Source organism: Esox lucius, chromosome 8 (assembly GCF_011004845.1).
Source record: "Esox lucius isolate fEsoLuc1 chromosome 8, fEsoLuc1.pri, whole genome shotgun sequence".
Lineage (NCBI taxonomy): Eukaryota > Metazoa > Chordata > Actinopteri > Esociformes > Esocidae > Esox > Esox lucius.
Window position 1 is genome coordinate 33,516,754 of NC_047576.1, and position 23,775 is coordinate 33,540,528.

General features: G+C 43.1%; 1 protein-coding gene across 6 annotated transcripts in view; it reads left to right on the forward strand.

Moving 5' to 3' along the window:
* arhgef18b (rho/rac guanine nucleotide exchange factor (GEF) 18b) overlaps nt 1-23,775 on the forward strand; it is an 87,983-nt gene that overhangs the window by 21,985 nt on the left and 42,223 nt on the right. Inside the window, exon 1 of one of the 6 annotated variants that reach the window (XM_034293748.1) lies at nt 13,286-13,305. The exons of the other annotated variants lie outside the window; for them this stretch is intronic. The gene's annotated coding sequence lies outside the window, so the exon portion shown is untranslated. Of the gene's footprint in view, nt 1-13,285; nt 13,306-23,775 lie in introns of those variants that run through there. 6 annotated transcript variants of the gene reach the window in all.

Here is a 23,775-nt window from a genome sequence, read left to right on the forward strand (position 1 = left end):
TTTCTTTAAGAAGCCCTCTTGTTCTCCACTCATTACCTTTATTAACTACACCTGTTTGAACTTGTTACCTGTATAAAAGACACCTGTCCACACACTCAAACAGACTCCAACCTCTCCACAATGGCCAAGACCAGAGAGCTGTGTAAGGACATCAGGGATATAATTGTAGACCTGCACAAGGCTGGGATGGGCTACAGGACAATAGACAGCTTCGTGAGAAGGCAACAACTGTTGGCGCAATTATTAGAAAATGGAAGAAGAAAGAAGAAGAAAAACATTTTGAGTACCGTGACGTCGCCCGGTATGGCGCAGCCGGGGCCCCACCCTGGAGCCAGGCCCGGGGTTGGGGCTCGTATGCGAGCGCCTGGTGGCCGGGCCTTCCCCCATGGGGCCCGGCCGGGCTCAGCCCGAACGGGCGACGTGGGGCCGCCCTCCCGTGGGCTCACCACCCACAGGAGGGACCATAAGGGGCCGGTGCGAAGAGGATCGGGCGGCAGTCGAAGGCAGGGGCCTAGACAACCCGATCTCTGGACACGGAAACTGGCTCTAGGGACGTGGAATGTCACCTCGCTGGCGGGGAAGGAGCCTGAGTTGGTGCGTGAGGTTGAGAGGTTCCGATTAGAGGTAATCGGGATCACCTCTACACACGGCTTGGGCTCTGGAACCACACTCCTTGAGAGAGGATGGACTCTTCACCACTCTGGAGTTGCCCATGGTGAGAGGCGGCGGGCTGGTGTGGGTTTGCTCATAGCTCCCCAGCTCTGCCGCCATGTGTTGGAGTTTACCCCGGTGAACGAGAGGGTCGTTTCCCTGCGCCTACGGGTCGGGGATAGGTCTCTCACTGTTGTTTGTGCCTACGGGCCGAACGGCAGTGCAGAGTACCCGACCTTCTTGGAGTCTCTGGGAGGGGTGCTGGAAAGTGCTCCGACTGGGGACTCTATTGTTCTACTGGGGGACTTCAACGCCCACGTGGGCAACGACAGTGACACCTGGAGGGGCGTGATTGGGAGGAACGGCCCCCCTGATCTGAACCCGAGTGGTGTTCAGTTATTGGACTTCTGTGCTAGTCACAGTTTGTCCATAACGAACACCATGTTCAAGCATAAGGGTGTCCATCAGTGCACGTGGCACCAGGACACCCTAGGCCGCAGGTCGATGATCGACTTTGTTGTCGTCTCATCTGACCTGCGGCCGTATGTCTTGGACACTCGGGTGAAGAGAGGGGCGGAGCTGTCAACTGATCACCACCTGGTGGTGAGTTGGATCCGATGGCGGGGGAGGAAGCTGGACAGACTCGGCAGGCCCAAGCGTACTGTAAGGGTCTGCTGGGAACGTCTGGCAGAGTCTCCTGTCAGAGAGATCTTTAACTCCCACCTCCGGCAGAGTTTCGACTGGATCCCGAGGGAGGTTGGAGATATTGAGTCCGAGTGGACCATGTTCTCCACCGCCATTGTCGAAGCGGCCGCTCGGAGCTGTGGCCGTAAGGTCTCCGGTGCCTGTCGAGGCGGCAATCCCCGAACCCGGTGGTGGACACCGGAAGTAAGGGATGCCGTCAAGCTGAAGAAGGAGTCCTATCAGGCCTGGTTGGCTTGTGGGACTCCTGAGGCAGCTGACGGGTACCGACAGGCCAAGCGGGCTGCAGCCCGGGTGGTTGTGGAGGCAAAAACTCGGGCCTGGGAGGAGTTCGGTGAGGCCATGGAGAAGGACTATCGGCTGGCCTCGAAGAGATTCTGGCAAACCATCCGGCGCCTCAGGAGAGGGAAACAGTGCCCTACCAACGCTGTTTACAGTAGAGGTGGGCAGCTGTTGACCTCAACTGAGGATGTCGTCGGGCGGTGGAAGGAGTACTTCGAGGATCTCCTCAATCCCGCTGACACGTCTTCCATTGAGGAAGCAGAGGATGAGGGCTCAGAGGTGGACTCGTCCATCACCCGGGCTGAAGTCACTGAGGTGGTCAAGAAACTCCTCGGTGGCAAGGCACCGGGGGTGGATGAGATCCGCCCTGAGTACCTCAAGTCTCTGGATGTTGTGGGGCTGTCTTGGTTGACACGCCTGTGCAACATCGCGTGGCGGTCGGGGACAGTGCCTCTGGGATGGCAGACCGGGGTGGTGGTCCCTCTTTTTAAGAAGGGGGACCGGAGGGTGTGTTCCAACTATAGGGGGATCACACTTCTCAGCCTCCCCGGGAAAGTCTATGCCAGGGTTCTGGAGAGGAGAATACGGCCGATAGTAGAACCTCGGATTCAGGAGGAACAGTGTGGTTTTCGTCCGGGCCGTGGAACACTGGACCAGCTCTATACCCTCTGCGGGGTGTTGGAGGGTTCATGGGAGTTTGCCCAACCAATCCACATGTGTTTTGTGGATTTGGAGAAAGCATTCGACTGTGTCCCTCGCGGCATCTTGTGGAGGGTGCTTGGGGAATATGGGGTCCTGGGTCCTTTGCTAAGGGCTGTCAGGTCCCTGTACAACCGAAGCAGGAGCTTGGTCCGCATTGCCGGCAGTAAGTCAGACTTGTTCCCAGTGCATGTTGGACTCCGGCAGGGCTGCCCTTTGTCACCGGTTCTGTTCGTAATTTTTATGGACAGAATTTCTAGGCGCAGCCAGGGGCCGGAGGGTGTCAGGTTTGGGGACCACACAATTTCGTCTCTGCTCTTTGCAGATGATGTTGTCGTGTTGGCCCCTTCTAACCAGGACCTTCAGCATGCACTGGGACGGTTTGCAGCCGAGTGTGAAGCGGTGGGGATGAAAATCAGTACCTCCAAATCTGAGGCCATGGTCCTCAGTCGGAAAAGGGTGGCTTGCCCACTTCAGGTTGGTGGAGAGTGCCTGCCTCAAGTGGAGGAGTTTAAGTATCTAGGGGTCTTGTTCACGAGTGAGGGAAGGATGGAACGGGAGATTGACAGACGGATCGGTGCAGCTTCTGCAGTAATGCAGTCGATGTATCGGTCTGTCGTGGTGAAGAAAGAGCTGAGCCGCAAGGCGAAGCTCTCGATTTACCAGTCAATCTACGTTCCTACTCTCACCTATGGTCATGAGCTTTGGGTCATGACCGAAAGGACAAGATCCCGGATACAGGCGGCCGAAATGAGCTTTCTCCGCAGGGTGGCTGGGCGATCCCTTAGAGATAGGGTGAGAAGCTCGGTCACCCGGGAGGAGCTCAGAGTAGAGCCGCTGCTCCTCCACATCAAGAGGGGTCAGCTGAGGTGGCTTGGGCATCTTTTTCGGATGCCTCCGGAACGCCTTCCTGGGAAGGTGTTCCGGTCCCGTCCCACCGGGAAGAGACCCCGGGGAAGACCTAGGACACGCTGGAGGGACTATGTCTCCCGGCTGGCCTGGGAACGCCTCGGTGTCCCCCCGGAAGAGCTAGAGGAAGTGTCTGGGGAGAGGGAAGTCTGGGCATCCCTGCTTAGACTGCTGCCCCCGCGACCCGGCTCCGGATAAAGCGGGAGAAGATGGATGGATGGAAGAAGTTCAAGATGACAGTCAATCTCCCTCGGTCTGGGGCTCCATGCAAGATCTCACCTCGTGTGGCATCAGTGATCATGAAGAAGGTGAGGGATCAGCCCAGAACTACACAGCAGGACCTGGTCAATGACCTGAAGAGAGCTGGGACCACAGTCTCAAAGAAAACCATTAGTAACACACTATGCCTTCATGGATTAAAATCTTGCAGCGCACGCAAGGTCCCCCTGAAGTTTGCCAATGACCATCTGGATGATCCAGAGGAGGAATGGGGGAATGTCATGTGGTCTGATGGGACAAAAATAGAGCTTTTTGGTCTAAACTCCACTCTACGTGTTTGGAGGAAGAAGAAGGATGAGTACACCCCCAAGAACACCATCCCAACTGTGAAGCATGGAGGTGGAAACATCATTCTTTGGGATTCTTTTCTGCAAAGGGGACAGGATGACTGCACCGTATTGAGGGGAGGATGGATGGGGCCATGTATCGCGAGATCTTGACCAACAACCTCCTTCCCTCAGTAAGAGCATTGAAGATGTCGTGGCTGGGTCTTCCAGCATGACAACGACCCGAAACACACAGTCAGGGCAACTAAGGAGTGGCTCCGTAAGAAGCATCTCAAGGTCCTTGAGTGGCCTAGCCGGTCTCCAGGGGCATAGATTTTGCCGGGGCATTGCGGAAATGGTGCCCCTCTTTTTCTTGAATGAAAATATACTCCTGAATAAAAAACCTATTCAATGTTGGTGAGATATATTTTGGACAATCCTGGTGGACTGGTGATGGGGAGACTCCTCCAGTGAATATTTATTGTACATTTAACATTATTCAGCTACCCCCAAACAAGATAAATCTATAAACCTGTTTCCAAAAAACACTGGGAGGCTGTGTAAAATGCAAATATAAAAGGAATGCAATGATGTGCAAATCCTTTATATTTAATTGAAAGTAGTACAAATACAAGATATTAAATGTTAAAACTGTGAAATGTTACTTTTTTGGAAAATATACATGCCCATTTTTTATTTGATGCCAGCAACATGTTTTTAAAAAAGTTGGGACAGGGGCATGTTAACCATTGTGTTACATCACCTCTTTTAACAATACTCTGTAAGCGTTTGGAACTGAGGACACCAATGCTGTAGCTTCGAAGGTGATATGTTTTACCATTCTTGCTTGATATAGGACTTCAGCTGCTCAACAGTTCAGAGTCTCCTTTGTTGTATTTTTCATTTCATAAAGCACTGAATGTTTTCAATAGGTGACAGATCGGGACTGCAGTCAGGACAGTTTAGCACCTGGACTCTTTTACTACAAAGCAATGCTGTTGTAATATGTGCAGAGTGTGGTTTGGCTTTGTCTTGCTGAAATAAGCAAGGCCTTCCCTGAAAAAGACTTGATCTGGCTGGCAGCATGTGTTTCTGCAAAACCTGTATATATTGGTCAGCATTAATTGTGCCTTCACAGATGTGCAAGTCACCCATGCCATGTGCACCAATGCATCACTGTACTTTCATGGATGGTGGCTTTTGAACTGTGCACTGATACACACCTGGATGGTCCCTCTCCTATATAGCCTGAAGGATGCGGCGTCCTTGATTCACAAAAATAATTTCAATTTAGTATATTTACAGACCACAGGACAATTTTCCACCTTGCCTTAGCCCATCATAAAAGAGCTTGGGCCCAGAGAAGATGGCTGTGTTTCTGGATCTTGTTTATATATGTTTCTTCTTTTCATGGTAGTTTTAACTTGCAGTTGTCAGTGCAGCGATGTACTGAGTTCACAAACAATGGTTTTCAAAAGTGTTCCTGAGCCAATAAATCAATGGAAACACGTTAAATTCTGTGTTTCTTCAATATCTTTATCAATATTTGCCATAGGAATTTCAAACTTGATGAATATTGTTCTTAAAATAGCTGGCCTACATGTTCAAGCTTTGTCTCTGTGTAATTATGGACAAATGAATCATCTGTTTCTATGACAATCAATGGAAAAAATATTGAAGAAATGCTGTATTATAAATGGGGCCATTGATTTATTGATTAGTGATGAATCAATAGAGATCTTTTTGACAATATGGTTTATTATCATACCACATTTGATTTCCAATGTGGTACAATATTTAGCATGTGGTATGATGTTGATGAGAGTCCATAATGATACTATATTCGTCTTCTGATATTTTGGCCTTTATCTGGTTAACTCTTTTCACTCGGTCCCTAAATGTGGAAGGGAACCTGAACGGAGGAACGCATGTGAATGTCTGTTGAATCTGATTTCACCTCGGTTGTTTGGAGCAGTGTAGAGCGCCAGACAAGAGAGCGGAAAATCGCATGTTCGTAATACAACCATGCATTTATAGTAATACGTTTTTTCGAAATGTATTTTAGGAATCCAATTGCAACACTTTGACATATATTTATCAAATGTATATAAATACTATATTTAAAATACATATATTTTCCGTATGGGTAGCATGTTAATATTGACACAAGTCCAACAAATTGAATTGGCAAACTATAAGATCACAGTTACTTTGACTGGCTGTGCTAGCTAACGCAAACATTTGTCATTGCAACAATACAGTACTACACACATATTTTAACCAACACAATATATTTGCTTTCTACTGCTATTTAAAAAAATATATAATTATCTATGGATGCAGAATCGCTAAGATCACAAGATTCATATTGCAGCGCCAACACGCTTAGGTTACCAGACGCTTTTTAGAAGGAAGACAATAGCTGTTTCTCAATGTCAAGGATCCTTCCTTGGTAGGACTAGTCCTTCCAAGGAAGGATCTTTCAGAGGCTAGGCCAGGCTCCTCCTTAGCATTCGAAGAACACGTACAATGGGACAGGCAACCAAGTGCACGTCATTGCGTCATTACGTCAGTGAAAAGGCCCGCCTTCGTCCCGTCTTCGTAGTGATTTCTAAAAGAAATGCCGGTGACGGCAACCAAGCTAACAACTGTTAGCTAATATGACAGGTCCGGTTCGGTTCAGTTAGCTGGCTAGCCTACCGTTAGCTCGTGAGGTATCTAGCTAATTATCAATAGCAATTTGTACTGGCATTTAAACCTTAAACTTTATTTTTATGTACTACCGTTTAACAAAGGTACGGTAATGTTAAACACTAAACTAAAGATATTTACATTTAAAAGCATATTGCCCCGTCACGCCGCTTAGGTCCGCCATTATTTTTTTTTTACGAGCTGGCAAAGCCGTGCGCATAGGATTGTGGGTAATATAGGAGCGCAAAGGATACACATATGCATCCTTTGCCGTCTATGGGAAATTCTCTGAACGAAGGACTCAGTCCTTGGTGGGATTCAGAGGATCCTCGACATTGGAACGGTCCTTCGACGAATGTCGATGACGTAGCATCCTCCAAATTCTGGCTTCGAAGGATCCTTCCTTGACATTGAGAAACAGCTAATGTCGGGAGCGAGGCACAGCAACTTTACGAGAAGCCTAACCGAAAGTACCAAAAACAGCAATTCATCGAATGGCCACTTGAGGCTGGCTGCAAAAGGGAGCAATCTCTAAGGCAACATTTTAAGCGTTTAAGTTTTGTTGTATAGTTTCAGGTAAACTTGCCTCAAGTGTAAGTTGGTAACGTTACGGTGAATGGCTACCAACCGCCGGCTAGCAACCACTAGCGAGTAGCGACACAGAGTAGCATACTGGTAGCATTTAGCCTAGCTTCTTAGGCTTTACTAACTTGGTAATGTCGCGCTAGGTGGCCGTTGTTCAGCTGCACACACGCCCCACCTCTTTGTCCATTTTTGGTCATCCAGGAGTTAGACCAAGTGACGCGCTGCCTAGATGGCGAAGTCCATTTCCGCCAAAAATGAACTTCAAAACTTTGGCAAGCCGTTTTAACATTTATTCAATATACTTGACTATCCGGAATTAACATGACAGAAATCGACGCCGTAATTTTAACTAGTCGTAATTACATTGTGACTAGTCAGAATTTTGATTCAAGATATCTGTAACATTCTGACTAGTCAAAACTTTAGTTAAATATATCTGTAATTCAGCTTTGACTAGTTTAAATTGAATTACAGATATCAGCAATGACCTCGCTGAAAACGACTCTCAACTCGTTACACATCCCAAATGGAAATTGAAGATATCTGTAGTTTAGTTTAGTCAAAATAATAGTTGCAGATCTCAAACGTCATTATGACGTTTCTCATGTGAGGCATCAGATCATATTGGCCCAGCAACGCATTTCGGTGTTAGCAGGAATGGAGGTTTCAGTTGTGGATAGAATAGTTTTTAATTTAATGAAAAAGAACGAGCTTATCGTCGTGGATTTTGTGGCGAACAATATATATATTTTTTATAATCAACCTTCCTGGGAAGGTGTTCCGGTCCCATCCCACTGGGAGGAGACCCCGGGGAAGACCTAGGACACGTGGAGGGACTATGTCTCCCGGCTGGCCTGGGAACGCCTCGGTTTCCCCCCGGAAGAGCTAGAGGAAGTGTCTGGGGAGAGGGAAGTCTGGGCATCCCTGCTTAGACTGCTGCCCCCGCGACCCAGCCCCGGATAAGCGGAAGATGATGGATGGATGGAATTTTTGAAAGAAAGTAAATCTTGTGTTTCTTGCTAAAATCGCCTGTCGTGCACTGCCTGCAGCCTTAACAATTCTGTAAAAAACTAGAACTTCGGCCTCACGCAGGTCTGACGTTGAGGTTAATGCTTGCCATACGGTGGAAGAGTTTTAACGTGTTTGAATACAAGCAAGCCACTCATGGTTGGGATGGTGTTCTTGGGGTTGTACTCATCCTTCTTCTTCCTCCAAACACAGCGAGTGGAGTTTAGACCAAAAAGCTCTATTTTTGTCCCATCCGACCACATGACCTTCTCCCATTCCTCCTCTGGATCATCCAGATGGTCATTGGCAAACTTCAGACGGGCCTGGACATGCACTGGCTTGAGCAGGGGGACCTTGCGTGCGCTGCAGGATTTTAATCCATGACAGCGTAGTGTGTTACTAATGGTTTTCTTTGAGACTATGGTCCCAGCTCTCTTCAGGTCATTGACCAGGTCCTGCCGTGTAGTTCTGGGCTGATCCCTCACCTTCCTCATGATCATTGATGCCCCACGAGGTGAGATCTTGCATGGAGCCCCAGACCGAGGGAGATTGACCATAATCTTGAACTTCTTCCATTTTCTAATAATTGCGCCAACAGTTGTTGCCTTCTCACCAAGCTGCTTGCCTATTGTCCTGTAGCCCATCCCAGCCTTGTGCAGGTCTACAATTTTATCCCTGATGTCTTTACACAGTTCTCTGGTCTTGGCCATTGTGGAGAGGTTGGAGTCTGTTTGATTGAGTGTGTGGACAGGTGTCTTTTATACAGGTAACGAGTTCAAACAGGTGTCTTATATACAGGTAATGAGTGGAGAACAGGAGGGCTTCTTAAAGAAAAACTAACAGGTCTGTGATAGCCGGAATTCTTACTGGTTGGTAGGTGATCAAATACTTATGTCATGCAATAAAATGCAAATGAATTATTTAAAAATCATACAATGTGTGTTTCTGGATTTTTGTTTTATATCTCTCACAGTTGAAGTGTACCCATGGCTGTAATTTAAGTTTCCAATAATTTCAATTTAATGCAGACTAGTCGTAATTCAGTTGAAGATGTCAACAATAGACATTGCAGATATCTGCAACTGATTTAAAGAAATCTATAATGAGCTTTGGGTCATGACCGAAAGGACAAGATCCCGGATACAGGCGGCCGAAATGAGCTTTCTCCACAGGGTGGCTGGGCGATCCCTTAGAGATAGGGTGAGAAGCTCGGTCACCCGGGAGGACCTCGGAGTAGAGCCGCTGCTCCTCTACATCGAGAGGGGTCAGCTGAGGTGGCTTGGGCATCTGTTTCGGAAGCCTCCGGAACGCCTTCCTGGGAAGGTGTTCCGGTCCCGTCCCACCGGGAGGAGACCCCGGGGAAGACCTAGGACACGCTGGAGGGACTATTTCTCCCGGCTGGCCTGGGAACGCGTCGGTGTCCCCCCGGAAGAGCTGGAGGAAGTGTCTGGGGAGAGGGAAGTCTGGGCATCTCTGCTTAGACTGCTGCCCCCGCGACCCGGTCCCGGATGAAGCGGAAGAAGATGAATAATGAGAAACCTCATAGACATGAATGGCAATAGTCGTTTAAAACTGACTAATCAAAACTGAATTACAGATATCTCCAACTGCCGTTTTGACTAGTCAGAAATACTTTATAGATATCTTGAATTGGAATTTTGACTAGGTGAAATTATGTTGCAGATATCTGTAAGGAATATCCGATCTAGCAAAAAAAATTTAAACGGCTTGCCATACAAACGGGTATTCAGACACCTATGGGTGACGTCACGGTTACTACGTCCGACTAGTCAAAATTACGGTGTTGATATCTGTCATGTTAATTCCGCATAGTCAAGTATAGCGAATAAATGCTAAAACGGCTTGCCATACCCGTCGATAGAAAAAAATATTCAAAAGCAGCTCATGCGCACTTTCGACAGGCACATTGAATTCTTCGTAATATCGGTCCTATTAGGCCTGTCTTCTAACACAAGTGTGTCGCAATAATGGCGATTTAACTAGGAAAATGTTATGCTTGATTCTCAAAGACTGATATGGTTCAACACAATCGCGACACACATCCACATATTTGGATGAGCTTTTGCCGTATACTTAGCTACCTGATGTCCCACTTAATTCATAATGTGCAGTTGGCAAACAATTCGTTTGTTTTGAACGAATCTTTTTAGTGACTCGGTACTCACAAGTCTTTTTCTAGGTTTTCGTTCAGTTGTATCGTTTATTCGAACATTTAACAGCCGATTACTACACATGATCACTTGCATCATACGCGGTCCTTCAGCTCAGATCTCCGGTCAACTTTGTGTGCATTAACAGAGAAAAATAGATCAAGGCAGGAACATAATAAAGACATCATATTTTTTTTTTATAACTGATAATTCAACACAGACTGTGATAATTAATATACAGTACAGGCCAAAAGTTTGAACACACCTTCTCATTCAATGCGTTTTCTTTATTTTCATGACTATTTACATTGTAGATTCTCAGCTCAGATTAGAGACCAGCTGAATGCCACACAGAGTTCTAGCCGCAGACACATCTCTAGAACAACTGCGCAAATCAGGCCTTCATGGTCACATAGCTGCTAGGAAACAATTGCTAAGGAGAGGCAACAAGCAGAAGAGGTTTGTTTGGGCCAAGAAACACAAGGAATGGACATTAGACCAGTGGAAATCTGTGCTTTGATCTGATGAGTCCAAATATGAGATCTTTGGTTCCAACCGCCGTGTCTTTGTGCGACGCAGAAAAGGTGAATGGATGGATTCTACATGCCTGGTTCCCACCGTGAAGCATGGAGGAGGAGGTGTGATGGTGTGGGGGTGCTTTGCTGGTGACACTGTTGGGGATTTATAAAAAATTGAAGGCATACTGAACCAGCATGGCTACCACAGCATCCTGCAGCGACATGCCATCCCATCCGGTTTGCATTTAGTTGGACCATCATTTATTTTTGGTCCAACTTTAGGACAATGACCTCCAGGCTGTGTAAGGGCTATTTGACAAAGAAGGAGAGTGATGGAGTGCTGCGCCAGATGACCTGGCCTCCACAGTCACAGGACGTGAACCCAATCGAGATGGTTTGGGGTGAGCTGGACTGCAAAGTGAAGGCAAAAGGGCCAACAAGTGCTAAGCTTCTCTGGGAACTCCTTCAAGACTGTTGGAAAACCATTTCAGGTGACTACCTCTTGAAGCTCATCAAGAGAATGCCAAGAGTGTGCAAAGCAGTAATCAGAGCAAAGGGTGGCTACTTTGAAGAAACTAGAATATAAGACATGTTTTCAGTTATTTCACACTTTTTTGTTAAGTACACAATTCCATGTGTTCATTCATAGTTTTGATGCCTTCAGTGAGAATCTACAATGTAAATAGTCATGAAAATAAAGGAAATGCATTGAATGAGAAGGTGTGTCCAAACTTTTGGCCTGTACTGTAGTTAGTTGATTACTGATGCCATGAAAAAAAGATGAAAAGCATGGAGCTGCTGCCTTTGCTTAAGTAAAAAGACTTCTGACTTGTTTCGTTCATTTGTTAGTCTGGCAGCGGATTTCTACCCACCACTGAATACGCTGTTAGTTTTTTGTTCGCTAAAAAAAATATATCAAGACAATAGTATAATAAAGACATGTTAACAGATAATTGCATACATGGTAGGTCTAAAATAATTAATGTAGGCTAGTAGATGATTGTTGATGGTAATGATAAACACGGATAAAATCATACACTGGGCCTTTGCCTAAGTAAAACGACCCGTGAACCCGGTCAGTTTTATCTTTAAATTGAACGATTGTTTCGTTCATTTCAAAGGACTGGTAGCGATGTTCTACCCAACCAAGGAATAAGCTGTTAGTTTTACGTATGCAAAGAAAAATAGATCAAGACAGTGGCATAATGACATGTTTGTAACAGATAATTTGACACAGTGTATGTCCAACAGCTGTTATTTTTACGTTCTCAAAGAAAAGTTGATCCAGAAAGTAGCATTGTAAATACATGTTTGTAACACATAATTGGACGCATAGCCTACGGTAAATCATGTAGTATTTGATTTTTGATTGTAATGATAAAGATAAACCAATGATGAATCATAGAGTAAAACAAGCTGTTTCGTAAGTAGAGAAAGGGCTGTAGGCATTACTGGCTCAAATAAACAAAACTTCTTTTTTGCCATTTCTTTTTGTTGCTTTTTTTTGTGTTTTTGCTGAACGACAAGATCTGAGTCAGTAGAAAGAGTTGAACTTCCCACCACTACACTGAAGTCATTATTCTTGTGAGCACCTGTATAAGCTCCTCCCAAGCAATGCATTGAATTGGGTTAATGGTTTTGAGGCATAGCCCAAGCAATTAATTTGATTGGGTTAACGTATTTTCAGACGTTACTGACAAAAACATTTTCCCCACCCATTTGCAACAAAAATCCTATAGGTATTCCACATGCCTAGTGACATTCTAGGCCTGGTTTAAGAGGCTAGGTCACGCAGATTAATTTACTATTCATTTTAAAGATATATACTGCAACGGTCCAGTGTGCTATACTAGTAGATGTTTGCATCGGAAATGTCTTATCTTTTGCTTGAAGGTTTTGAAGTGTTTATAGACAAAGCTCATGATCACCTAAGAACAGAAAGGCATTCTAATAAACAATAAGTCTGCTGTGGAATATTATGAATGACTATTTATATTAGTTTACTTAAACAATAAACAAATCACACTGATATATTGCATTGGACACACAGTAAGGACACTTACAGTGGGACCATGTCGTCTCACACACACACACACACACACACATAACTGAGACATATACTGTAGATAAGTAACATTTTAGCTTAATTATAATAATAATTATTATTGTACTTACATGAGACTTTTCTAGACACCCTAAGGATTTTAAGACAAATTAATTTAACTCTTGACTCCACCAATTAATATTTAACAAAGGCAAAATAAACAACATTCATGACCCGCTTGCTGGCGTGAGAAAATTAGTGAGTGTCCCTTTAATTTTGAACCCAAGCTAAGGGAATCAGCCTAGAATCAGCTTGTGGAATGCGTCATTTGTATATGCTAATAATTGTTCCCCCAATTCCTGCTTGGAAGAGAGTGCAGTGTAGTCCAACTGGACGCAGAAAAAGTAGGAATACTTGTGGAATTCGTTTGACGCACTGATTTACTCGACAGGACAATTTCTTCTATGTTTAACTATAGGCTTCAGATTTTTTCTTTCAAGGTAAGCGCTCGAACGGCTATGGTGCATGCGCCGTTGTTTCTCGTATGTTGAAGGGATGCGTTTAGCTAAAGCTAAGATTTATAAGCTAGTTAGCATGCTAGCCACAAGCCAAACTTGCTACGTTAGCTTTTTAACGTTATAGGCTAACTAGTTAGGTTAGTAATACACACAGTGGTCAGAGAAAAATAGTAAAGCATGACTGAATGCATGTACTATAATACATTTAGATGTTATAACTTTGATTTAGACAATGTAGCTACATATACAGCTACAGTACTGTTACTGACATAGAGCAAGGTTTTCTAAACTGTGTCAGGACCCTAAACACGCCCTGGGCATGTAAGAGTTGGGTCATGATCTAATATGATGATAACAACAGCATTAATTATTAATCTGTGTATTTGCAGGCTTTGGGTTGTTGGTGAACAGTCAGTTTCTTATTTTGTTATTGGGCTAAACAAATTTATGGACCCCTGATTTTCCTGGTGCCATAACGTCAAAAAATTATTGAACCATTATGTATTGAAGCGTATTAAAACATTGCATAGATGATTATGTTCTTTGGAACGTATTTCATAATAAAAATAGTTCACAGAAATATCTAATTCAAAATCACCACTGCTACTGAATCATATTTCAGAAAGGTAAAATTTAAATCAATCACATGTATTTAACGAAGCCAATTTTACTTAAGTTGGCAATCATTTATTTCACAGATATCCAACCTAAAACCCTAAGACTAAGCTACAACAAGAATTGATACACTGTGGCTTAGAAAAAGTCCTTAGTAGGGTGGAATCAAGGAAGAAACCTAGAGTGGAGACTAACTACAATGGGGGCCAGTCTTCAAATGGTTGGGTTAGTGAAGATTTGAGAGCTTTCTTTGGATCTGAAATGATAACCCGGCATATAATTCAGACTGACCCTAGTCCTTCCTCCCAAATCCTGAGACATAATTCGAAAATCCACCAGGAATAGTCGCAATATAATAAACAGTTTCATTTTAGGCTTCCCATAACGTATCTACTCAAGGTTGTAGCCAGCAAGGTTTCTGTCTATCCTGAACAAATCCTCTTTTGCCACTGGCAGTTTCAACAGCTAATTAGCCATTTGTGAATGACATAGATACATTATCTATCTATATAGGTGACAATGACTAGTGATGGCCTTTTAGCTGCAGGATATTATGCTGGCAGCACTCATATTTTCTTTATCACAAAAGCCATAATTGGAATGTATAATGCAATATAGTTAACAATCTAGTCAGACAAGAATAACATTGGAATGGACATTAAACATAAAATGTACAGACAAGATTAACTATATTAACTTATATAGTTCAATGATGGCTTTTATTTTGAAAAAGAACATTTTGAGTTAGCCCTTCTAGCATAACGTCCTGCTGCTAGAAGAATCAAGCCTCGAATGGCCATCACTAATGATAACTGACTATTTAACAAGGGTTAGTCACTTACTCAGCCAGCCAGTCAGTCAGTCACCAAGTAAGATACATTCGTTCTTCTTAGCCGGGTCCGCTTATGCAATCCGGCAAAAAGTGGTTGTAGAGGGTGCATCAAATTCTCCAGTGACGATGTAAATGTCAGTTGGTTTTTCATTGGCAGGTGTTGAAAGGTAAAAATAGCAATGTGACCAGTTGGCTTTGGGCAGTGACAGAAGTTTTTAGGCTAAATCTAGATCAACAACATGACTCTGTAGATTTAGGACTGGGACAGCTCAGAGTCGTTAGGGTAGGTAGTCCTGAAGCATGGTCCTAGGGCTCATGTACTCTCATACAGACCGTTCAACAGAGGTGAACTGGTCTAGTTCAGGTATATAGGATCTTAAAGCTTGTCCTCATTGACCGATTTGGGTTTCAATCCCTTCAAAAGAATGTGGTGATCAATACTGTCTGAGGCGGCAATAAGGTCAGCCAACATAAAGAATGCGAAGCCTGGTCTGACCTCCAAGTAACTGACAAATTGCATAAAATATTGAGGATTGTCCCTCACAGTGAATAGTTTTTATTTTTAGGAGAACATTGGCTCTTTTTCTATATAAAAATGCTATTTTATTAAATACGAGTAGCTATATATAATTTCAAACAAATGCAGTTATTTTAATATGCTTCATTTGGGAATGCTACTTAAAAGCCTCAGAAGTAGGTCCATGTCTGGACTAGGGGGTCACATTTCCCAGCAACACCTCAGCTCTTTGGGCTCACTGGGTCTAGGTCACATGGTGCTATTGTTCTTGGCAGGTCTGCCAGTGCATAACAGCTCAATCCAGTGGCTCTGAATCTCCCCCTCTTAGGACATGCCTGATTGACCAGTTACTGCCCTGCCTGCCTCTAAACCCTAGGGCTGGGTCAGGTGCACAGGGCAGGCTATGCTACTCAGTTTGGGCAGACCTACCTTGATCATCTGTAACTCAGTAGCCCTATTTATCCCTATTAAGACATTAGTTGTTTTAATATTTAGTGTGATTTTTTTTCAAAACCGTGGCTATCAAATTTGCTCTTATTACTTTTATGACTCTGTTTAAGAATTTAGAAAATGTGAAAAATCTGTACTGGGCTTAATTAGTACCAAGTGTTGCAAATAAGCCCATCTCAAATTTTATAGCTTAAATATTTTATTTACACTTATTACAATTATTCAGTGACATAATTTAAGATTATTTTCCTGGAAAAAGCACTGAAATACAGCTCAAAAGTTTGCATATCTTTGGAGAATTGGTCATATATGTACCATTTGTAAAGAAAACATGAGTGAGCAGGCAAAACACATTTCTTATGGGATTCACATTCAAGTGTAGGCCATAACAGAATGTCACAATCATAAAACAAACCCCCCTTTACCATCAATGACCACGTGCAGTCTTTTGTAATAGTTGTCTATGAGGCCCCGAATTATTGCAGGCGGAATAGCTGCACATTTGTCTTGACAAAATGCCTCGAGGTCATGCAAAGTCTTTGGTCGTTTTGCATGGACTGCACGTTTGAGATCTCCCCAGAGTGGCCACTGGATCACTGGAGGGTCAACTTGGCCTTGTGCTTAGGGACATTGTCGTGTTGGAAAGTCCAAGAGCATCCCATGCGCAGATTTCATGCAGAAGAATGCCAATTGTCTGCCAGTATTTTCTGATAACATGCTGCATTCATCTTGCCATCAATTTTCACAAGATTCCCCATGCCTTTAGAGCTCACACACCCCCAAAACATCAGTGAGCCACCACCATGCTTCACAGTGGGGATAGTATTCTGTTCAATAAAGGCCTTGTTGACTCCTCTCCAAACATAGTGCTTATGGTTGTGAAGCTCTATTCTGGTCTCGTCACTCCAAATTACAGTGTTCCAGAAGTGGTGAGGTGTGTCAAGGTGGTGTCAGGCATATTGTAACCAGGCTTTTTTGTGGCTTTCACACAGTAAATGCTTCTTTCTGGCAATTCGGTTGTGCAGCTCATTTTTGTTCAAGTGTTGTCGTATTGTGCTCCTTGAAAGAACCACAACGTCTTTTTCCAGAGCAGCCTGTATTTCTCCTGAGGTTACCTGTGGGTTTTGTCTTTGCATCCCTAACAATTCTTCTGACAGTTTTGGCTACCTGACCGTGGCTTGGTATCAAGAAATCCCTGAATAAGTGATTGAACTGTTCTGACTGGAATTTGCAAGGATTTGAATGTCTTTATATCCTTTTCCATTTTTTTAAGTTCCATTACCTTGTTTCGTAGGTCTTTTGACAGTTATTTTCTGCTCCCCATAGCTCAGTATCTAGCCTGGCCAGTCCATCCATGTGAGAGCTAACAAACACACTGACTATTCATACAAATACACTAATTGCAATTTAAAAAGCTCTTAGATGAGCAATGTACAACATTAAACTTTCCACAATTGCGGAGAACAAATCATTTTCAGGAAATAATGTATTTCCTTTAGATTGGACGTATCCGACCAATGGTATTGGTTGTAGAAATGCAAATGTAACTTATTGGTCAAGAGTAGAAGATCCACCCCTCTCTTGCTTGCGGAATGAATTTTCACTTACAAACAAAATTCAGAGAGCGCAAAATGACTAATCCGTGCGTGCCTTTTAACCTCAGAGCAGAAACTTTGTCGTGGTAAAGGCTCTTATTATAAATCTGAAAATAAAATACGCTTGATGTTCGAGTTGAATTTATACATATGGGTTTGGTTACAAAATTGGGAGTTTGTAAAAATTGTTCAAAGTTCATTGCACAAACATATCTTGATAAGCTTGCAAGCACGACCCTAAATGTACAAGCTAGCAAAACGTAATTACAAATTTGAGTAGGCCTATCAGACTTGCCGCCATGGTATGTATGTAACTTCCTGTGACCGCAGAGTTTGTAGGTAACGAGTGTCAATATGAAATAACTTGTATATAAAGTTAACAAATGTGGTACATTTTTTAACATAATAAAATGTTTGGCTAATTTCATGATTTCCACACAGTCTGAGAAATCACAATGTTCCCAGGGTCTTGATGATAATACATTAATTTGTTTCAATTAGTTGTCTAAAAAGACATTTGTTGTTAGTATTATATAATGTATATCTAACTATGTGAAAAAAAACTTCATATAAACATTTGTGTTAAATGTTGATAGTTGCTTCATTTTGAAAATTGTGTCAAATGTATTGTGCAAAGTACTTGCTTGCAATTACCTGTTTCACGTGCTAACAGGATGCTCTTGTCACAGTTGTCACCCTTGTTGGAAGGAGTTGGAGTGAGATTTTGGTATTGGGGAACGGATGAGTCACATGATCTTTTGGACAAATATTGACACTTAAGGTCATAGTTTATTGGTGTTTGAAGGCTGCACTGATTGACTGACTAAACAATTATAAATGTAACTTGAAAAGCCAACTGAAATAAGCTGAAAACGCTATAAATTGTTTCCATTCAGGAGCCCTGAGTAAAGATCTTTTTTTCAGTGAAAACATTTTATCTTTACGTGTTAGTGAAGGGCTGAGATTTCTTGTAGTCTAGTGATTCCTGTAGTCTTTGATGGTTTCTTTAAATATAACACAAGCCCTTGCATTCCTCAGTGCAGACTTATGAGTGTCTGCTTGCTGCTGTTGCTTTTTGCTTTCTCTTTGCCCTTTTGTGGTGACTGCTGTCTCGAGTGGGTTGATTTGTGTTTCTGTACTCACCATTAAGTCAGTCATTGTACGTGTGCTGCACCCTCTATTGTCCCGTCGTTTGTTTTCTGCTGGGTTAGTCAGCAGGTGCAGGTGAGGGTGTAATGGCTAGATGGCTCGCCGGCTGACTGACTGGTTTGTGGTGCTGGCTCACTATCGGCCCCTCAGGCCACCATGGTTGAGTCATGGTTTTAATGACCGTTTCTGAAGGCCTTGTCAGTAAGTGAGTTCACTCAGTCATTTAGCAGTTGCCTGACAGTTTGGATGTGCCTACTCATTCAAGGGCATTTTGTTCTTACTATTTTCTAGAGTGTAGAATAACTAATATCGAAACAATCAAATAACACCTATGGGATCACTGATATCAAAATTATCAAATAACACAAATCAAGATACATTTTTATTTTACATTCTTCAAAGTAGTCACATTCTGTCAACCAGCTTCATGGGGTAGTGACCTGAAATGCATTTCTATTAACAGGTGTGGCATGGTTAATTTGTGGAATTCATTTTCTTATGGGTTTGAGCCAATCAATTGTGTTGTGGTATGGTAGGGTTGGTATAAATAAGACCCTGATTATTTCTGTAATGTAGTAGTAAATATGGCCAGAACAGCTCAAATATGCAGAGAAAAAACAGTTTATCAACGTTAAGACATGAAGGTCAGTCAATCTGGAAACGTTCAAGTACTTTTAAAGTTTCTTCTAGAGCAGTTGCCAAATGGGTAGGTGTCAAGACCGAGTATAATCCATGTTTATGTTTTCAGTCAACTGCTTACTTTAGCCACTGTCAGTTCAATAGAAGAAAAAGAGGTCCTGAAACAGGACTTGTATTTAATGAAACCCCCCTTGATTTTCGTTTAGGTTCTGGGGCTGTTTTAAGTTGTTCTTAGTTCTTGTGGAGCATTCAAATCTGAAAGCAACTTATGACTTAGATTCTTACAGCAGTCAAGTTAATTTCAGAAGTTAAAGTCATAGATGTTGCGTTTAAAATCATGCATATGGCCTGGAGTGGTCCAGTGGTCTGGGAAAATTACTGTATGGGTTTTGGTCTGGCCCACAGCTCTGTCTCTAACTGAAAAATAATTAAATGGTATAAAACAAATACTGAACTGAACATGTTCTCATTCCCTACAATGGAGACCTAGCTGATTTCTTACACATTACACAACATAGCCTCTGTGCAGACTGGACTTCAGATTGGACTCCTCCACATGTAACGTATAGCACCCTCTTGTTTAAGGCCCAGTGTATTGAGTCAACAAAAGAATTACACATCCAATAATTCTGTTTAATAACAAATTCAAATACTTAATCAAATCTTTGGAACATTTATAGAGCTCTCTATTTAAGCTGCTTTGCAGAGCCATGGCAACCACCAATGCCAAGCCAGCCCCTAGGGGGAAAACCGTGGGGTGTTCTGTTGCTGCTATGATGTGGATATGTGTAGATGCTCATTAGCTTTCTTCTTATCTCTGAATTAGCACAGTAAACTGGAATTTCTCACATTAGACAGCGAGAATTAGAGAATTTGGCCTATATACCTGTGGGGTGGGTGGATGTGCTGGCTAACTGGCTGGTGCTTAAGGACTGCTACTTAGAAACCAGTAATTGGCTCAATCATTGTTCAGTTTTGCTAAATGGGATCACCTGGCTGAAACAGCAGACATTTCAGGAGGACTTGATGGCTTTGAATTATAAAGTTTTCAATGATGCACTAATATATTAACCCAAAAGTTATCAGCTGACAATGGGCAAAAACATAAAAAGTGGTTTTATGATTGCTTTAAATTTGCTTTTAATTTCAGACTAGTAGGTTTGTCTGAGTAGGCTTCCAATATGCTTCAGTAATTTTATACTTTTATTTTTGCCGGCTAAGCGGTGCCGGCTAAGAAGAGCGAATTTCTCTTACTGACTGGGTGACTGACTGACTACCCTTTGTCAAATAGTGTAGTGGTTAGAGAAGCGGACTTGTGAACTATAGGTTCCAAGTTCGTATCTCCTCGCAGGCAAAGCAAAGTACGCATTGTGAATTATTCCGTATTGACGAAAACTTTGCTGGCTAAACCTGAAACGGTATACGGTTATATTGGGACTATGTCTGGCATGGAATAGTTAATCTTCAGTCATGCTAGCAATTGCTCAATTCTTATGATTATTCCTTGGAAGTTAGTAAATACTAGTTAGCCTATTACTGGCTAATAAGCTGTTAAAACGGCTGTTAAAACCAGCATGCTGCTGGTGTGCATGTTTCTCACCAAACTGTCCTGAACAGACTCCATAAGGATGGCTTTAGTGTCACCTGTGCTCACAGCCCAGCACTGTACACTTCGACTGGCATTTGTCAGAGAACACCAGGATTGGCAGGTCGGACATTGGCGGCCTGTTCTCTTCACAAATGAGCGGGTTTACACTGAGCATGTGACAGACATAAGAGTCTGTAGACGCCGTGGTGAACGTTATGCTGCCTGAAACATTCAGCATGACTGGTTTGGTGTTGGGTCAGTGATGGTCTGGTGAGGCCTATCCGTGGAGGGTTGCACAGACCTCCATGTGCTAGCCAACGGTACCCTGGCTGCTGTTAGGTACCAGGATGAAATCCTCAGACCCATCGTCAGCCCTTACGTTGGTGCTGTGAGAGCTGGGTTCCTACTGGTGCAGGAGAACGTCCTGCCTCATGTGACTAGAGTGTGTAGGCAGTTCTTGGATGATGAAGGCATTGATGCCATTGCCTGGCCTTCACATTCCCCAGATCTGAATCCAATTGAAAACCTCTGCGACTTTATGTGTCTGTGCTTCTGACCTCCAAAGTAGCGCCACAGACTGCCCAGGAGCTTACTTTTGTCCTGATCCAGGTCTGGGAGGAGATCCTTGAGTAAGAATACTAATTTCTTCCTCAAACTCCCTCAACTGGTTCCTTCTCCACCTGCACTTGTGACACAACTGTAAGCCAGTTTATTCATTATTCAGTGTAAGTAGATAGTTTTAACAATCTACCTATTAATACAAGGATTTGGGAGAATTCTGCTGTAATTTTGTGTTATGTCTCTGCCTCAGCGCTCCGTTTTTCTTTTGAGTCAAGGGCATCATACCATCTTCATTCATTTAAACTATTTCTGTTGTGAGTATTTGCATCCCTATTACTATTGCTTTATTTTATTTATTTTATCAGGGATCTGTTTTTTAGATCTGACGAAAACCATTACTTGCTGCCTAATATATCCCACCCACTGACAGGTGCCATGATAACATGATTATTAGTGATATTCACTTCACCTATCAGTGGTCATAATGTTATGGCTGATTGGTGTAAATTAATTTATGCCCGAGTACATGGCTAAAGACAAAACAATGGTATTGATATTGGACAGTGAATGTCGGCTTATCAGTATCGCCAATAATTTTCTTATTGGTGTATCCCTAGTTTTAGAAAATGCTATTGTCAATTTAATTTTAAGAGTAAACATTGTTTTCCTTTCTTATGTCTATTTTATTTGAGCAGGGCTGGGGAAAAACTATGCTCTTTATATATCAGTGGAAATTCAGCCTTGCCTTAAATATTTTTTAATTACTAAGGTGTTAACCGTTCAATTTGGACACTGACACCTGATAAGGACCGTGTGTTTTGTGTGGGGGTGTTATTTCATCAGGCCCAGACAGTTTCTGTTTTCGTTTCCTTCAGCTGACTGCGCTGTTATTTAACTTTCCCCAGTTGTCCTAGGCTCGGCTAAGAATGACCTACTCGCAGGCTGGCTAACTGGGATCTCACCCCAGTGTGGTTCAGTAATGCCTGCTATGTGCTTTATGCAAGAATATCTCCCCTCGTCTTACAAATACAAACACAAAGCCTATTAGTGGTTTGCTTATGTGAGTGTCTGAATAGATTACAATGGGATTTGAATATGGATGAGACTGCAGACTAGTTAGGTCATGTAGTCATCTACACCCTTTGTAGGGTTCAGAAAAGGGGGAAGTTAAGGTTTTCAGTGGGAAATGGAGTCTCTAGTGTATTCTAATAGATTTATCTTTGAGAGGTTTGCTAACAATTTTGGATTGTTTGTCCACTTGCTTTGGCAATGCAAACATACAATGTCTTTCCATCTTTCAGTTAAGTGCCATTGAGTCCCATGAGTTTGGATGTTAACAAGCCGGCACTCTTCACTCCTCTCATGTACTTGTATTGGCTGAACAGTGTAAAAACTCTTTCACACGTCTTAAAGATACAAAAGTGTGTGTGTTTGTGTGTGTGAACACAGTACAGGCCAAACGTTTGGACACACCTTCTCATTCAATGCGTTTTCTTTATTTTCATGACTATTTACATTGTAGATTCTCACTGAAGGCATCAAAACTATGAATGAACACATGGAATTATGTACTTAACAAAAAAGTGTGAAGTAACAGGAAACATATCTAATATTTTTGATTCCTCAAAGTAGCCACCCTTTGCTTTTTTGATGGCGCTGCAAACTCTTGGTGTTTTCTCAATGAGCTTCATGAGGAACCTGAAATGGTTTTCACTTCACAGGTGTGCCTTGTCAGAGTTAATTAGTGGAATTTCTTTCCTTTATTAATGGGGTTGGGACCATCAGTTGTTGTCCAATAGGGCTGACAGCCCTATTGGACAACTGTTAGAATTCATATTATGGCAAAAACCAATCAGCTAAGTAAAGAGAAATGACTGGCCATCATTACTTTAACAAATGAAGGTCAGTCAGTCCGGGAAAATTGCGAACACTTTGAATGTGTCCCCAAGTGCAATCGCAAAAACCGTCAAGCGCTACAACGAAACTGGCTCACATGAGGACCGCCCCAGGAAAGGGAGACCAAGAGTCACCTCTGCTGCTGAGGATAAGTTGATCTGAGTCACCAGCCTTAGAAATCGCAGGTTAACAGCAGCTCAGATTAGAGACCAGCTGAATGCCACACAGAGTTCTAGCTGCAGACACATCTCTAGAACAACTTTTAAGAGGAGACTGCGCAAATCAGGCCTTCATGGTCACGTAGCTGCTAGGAAACAACTGCTAAGGAGGGGCAACAAGTAGAAGAGATTTGTTTGGGCCAAGAAACACAAGGAATGGACATTAGACCAGTGGGAATCTGTGCTTTGATCTGATGAGTCCAAATTTGAGGTCTTTGGTTCCAACCGTCGTGTCTTTGTGCGACACAGAAAAGGTGAATGGATTCTACATGCCTGGTTCCCACCGTGAAGCATGGAGGAGGAGGTGTGATGGTGCTTTGCTGGTGACACTGTTGGGGATTTATAAAAAATTGAAGGCATACTGAACCAGCAGGGCTACCACAGCATCCTGC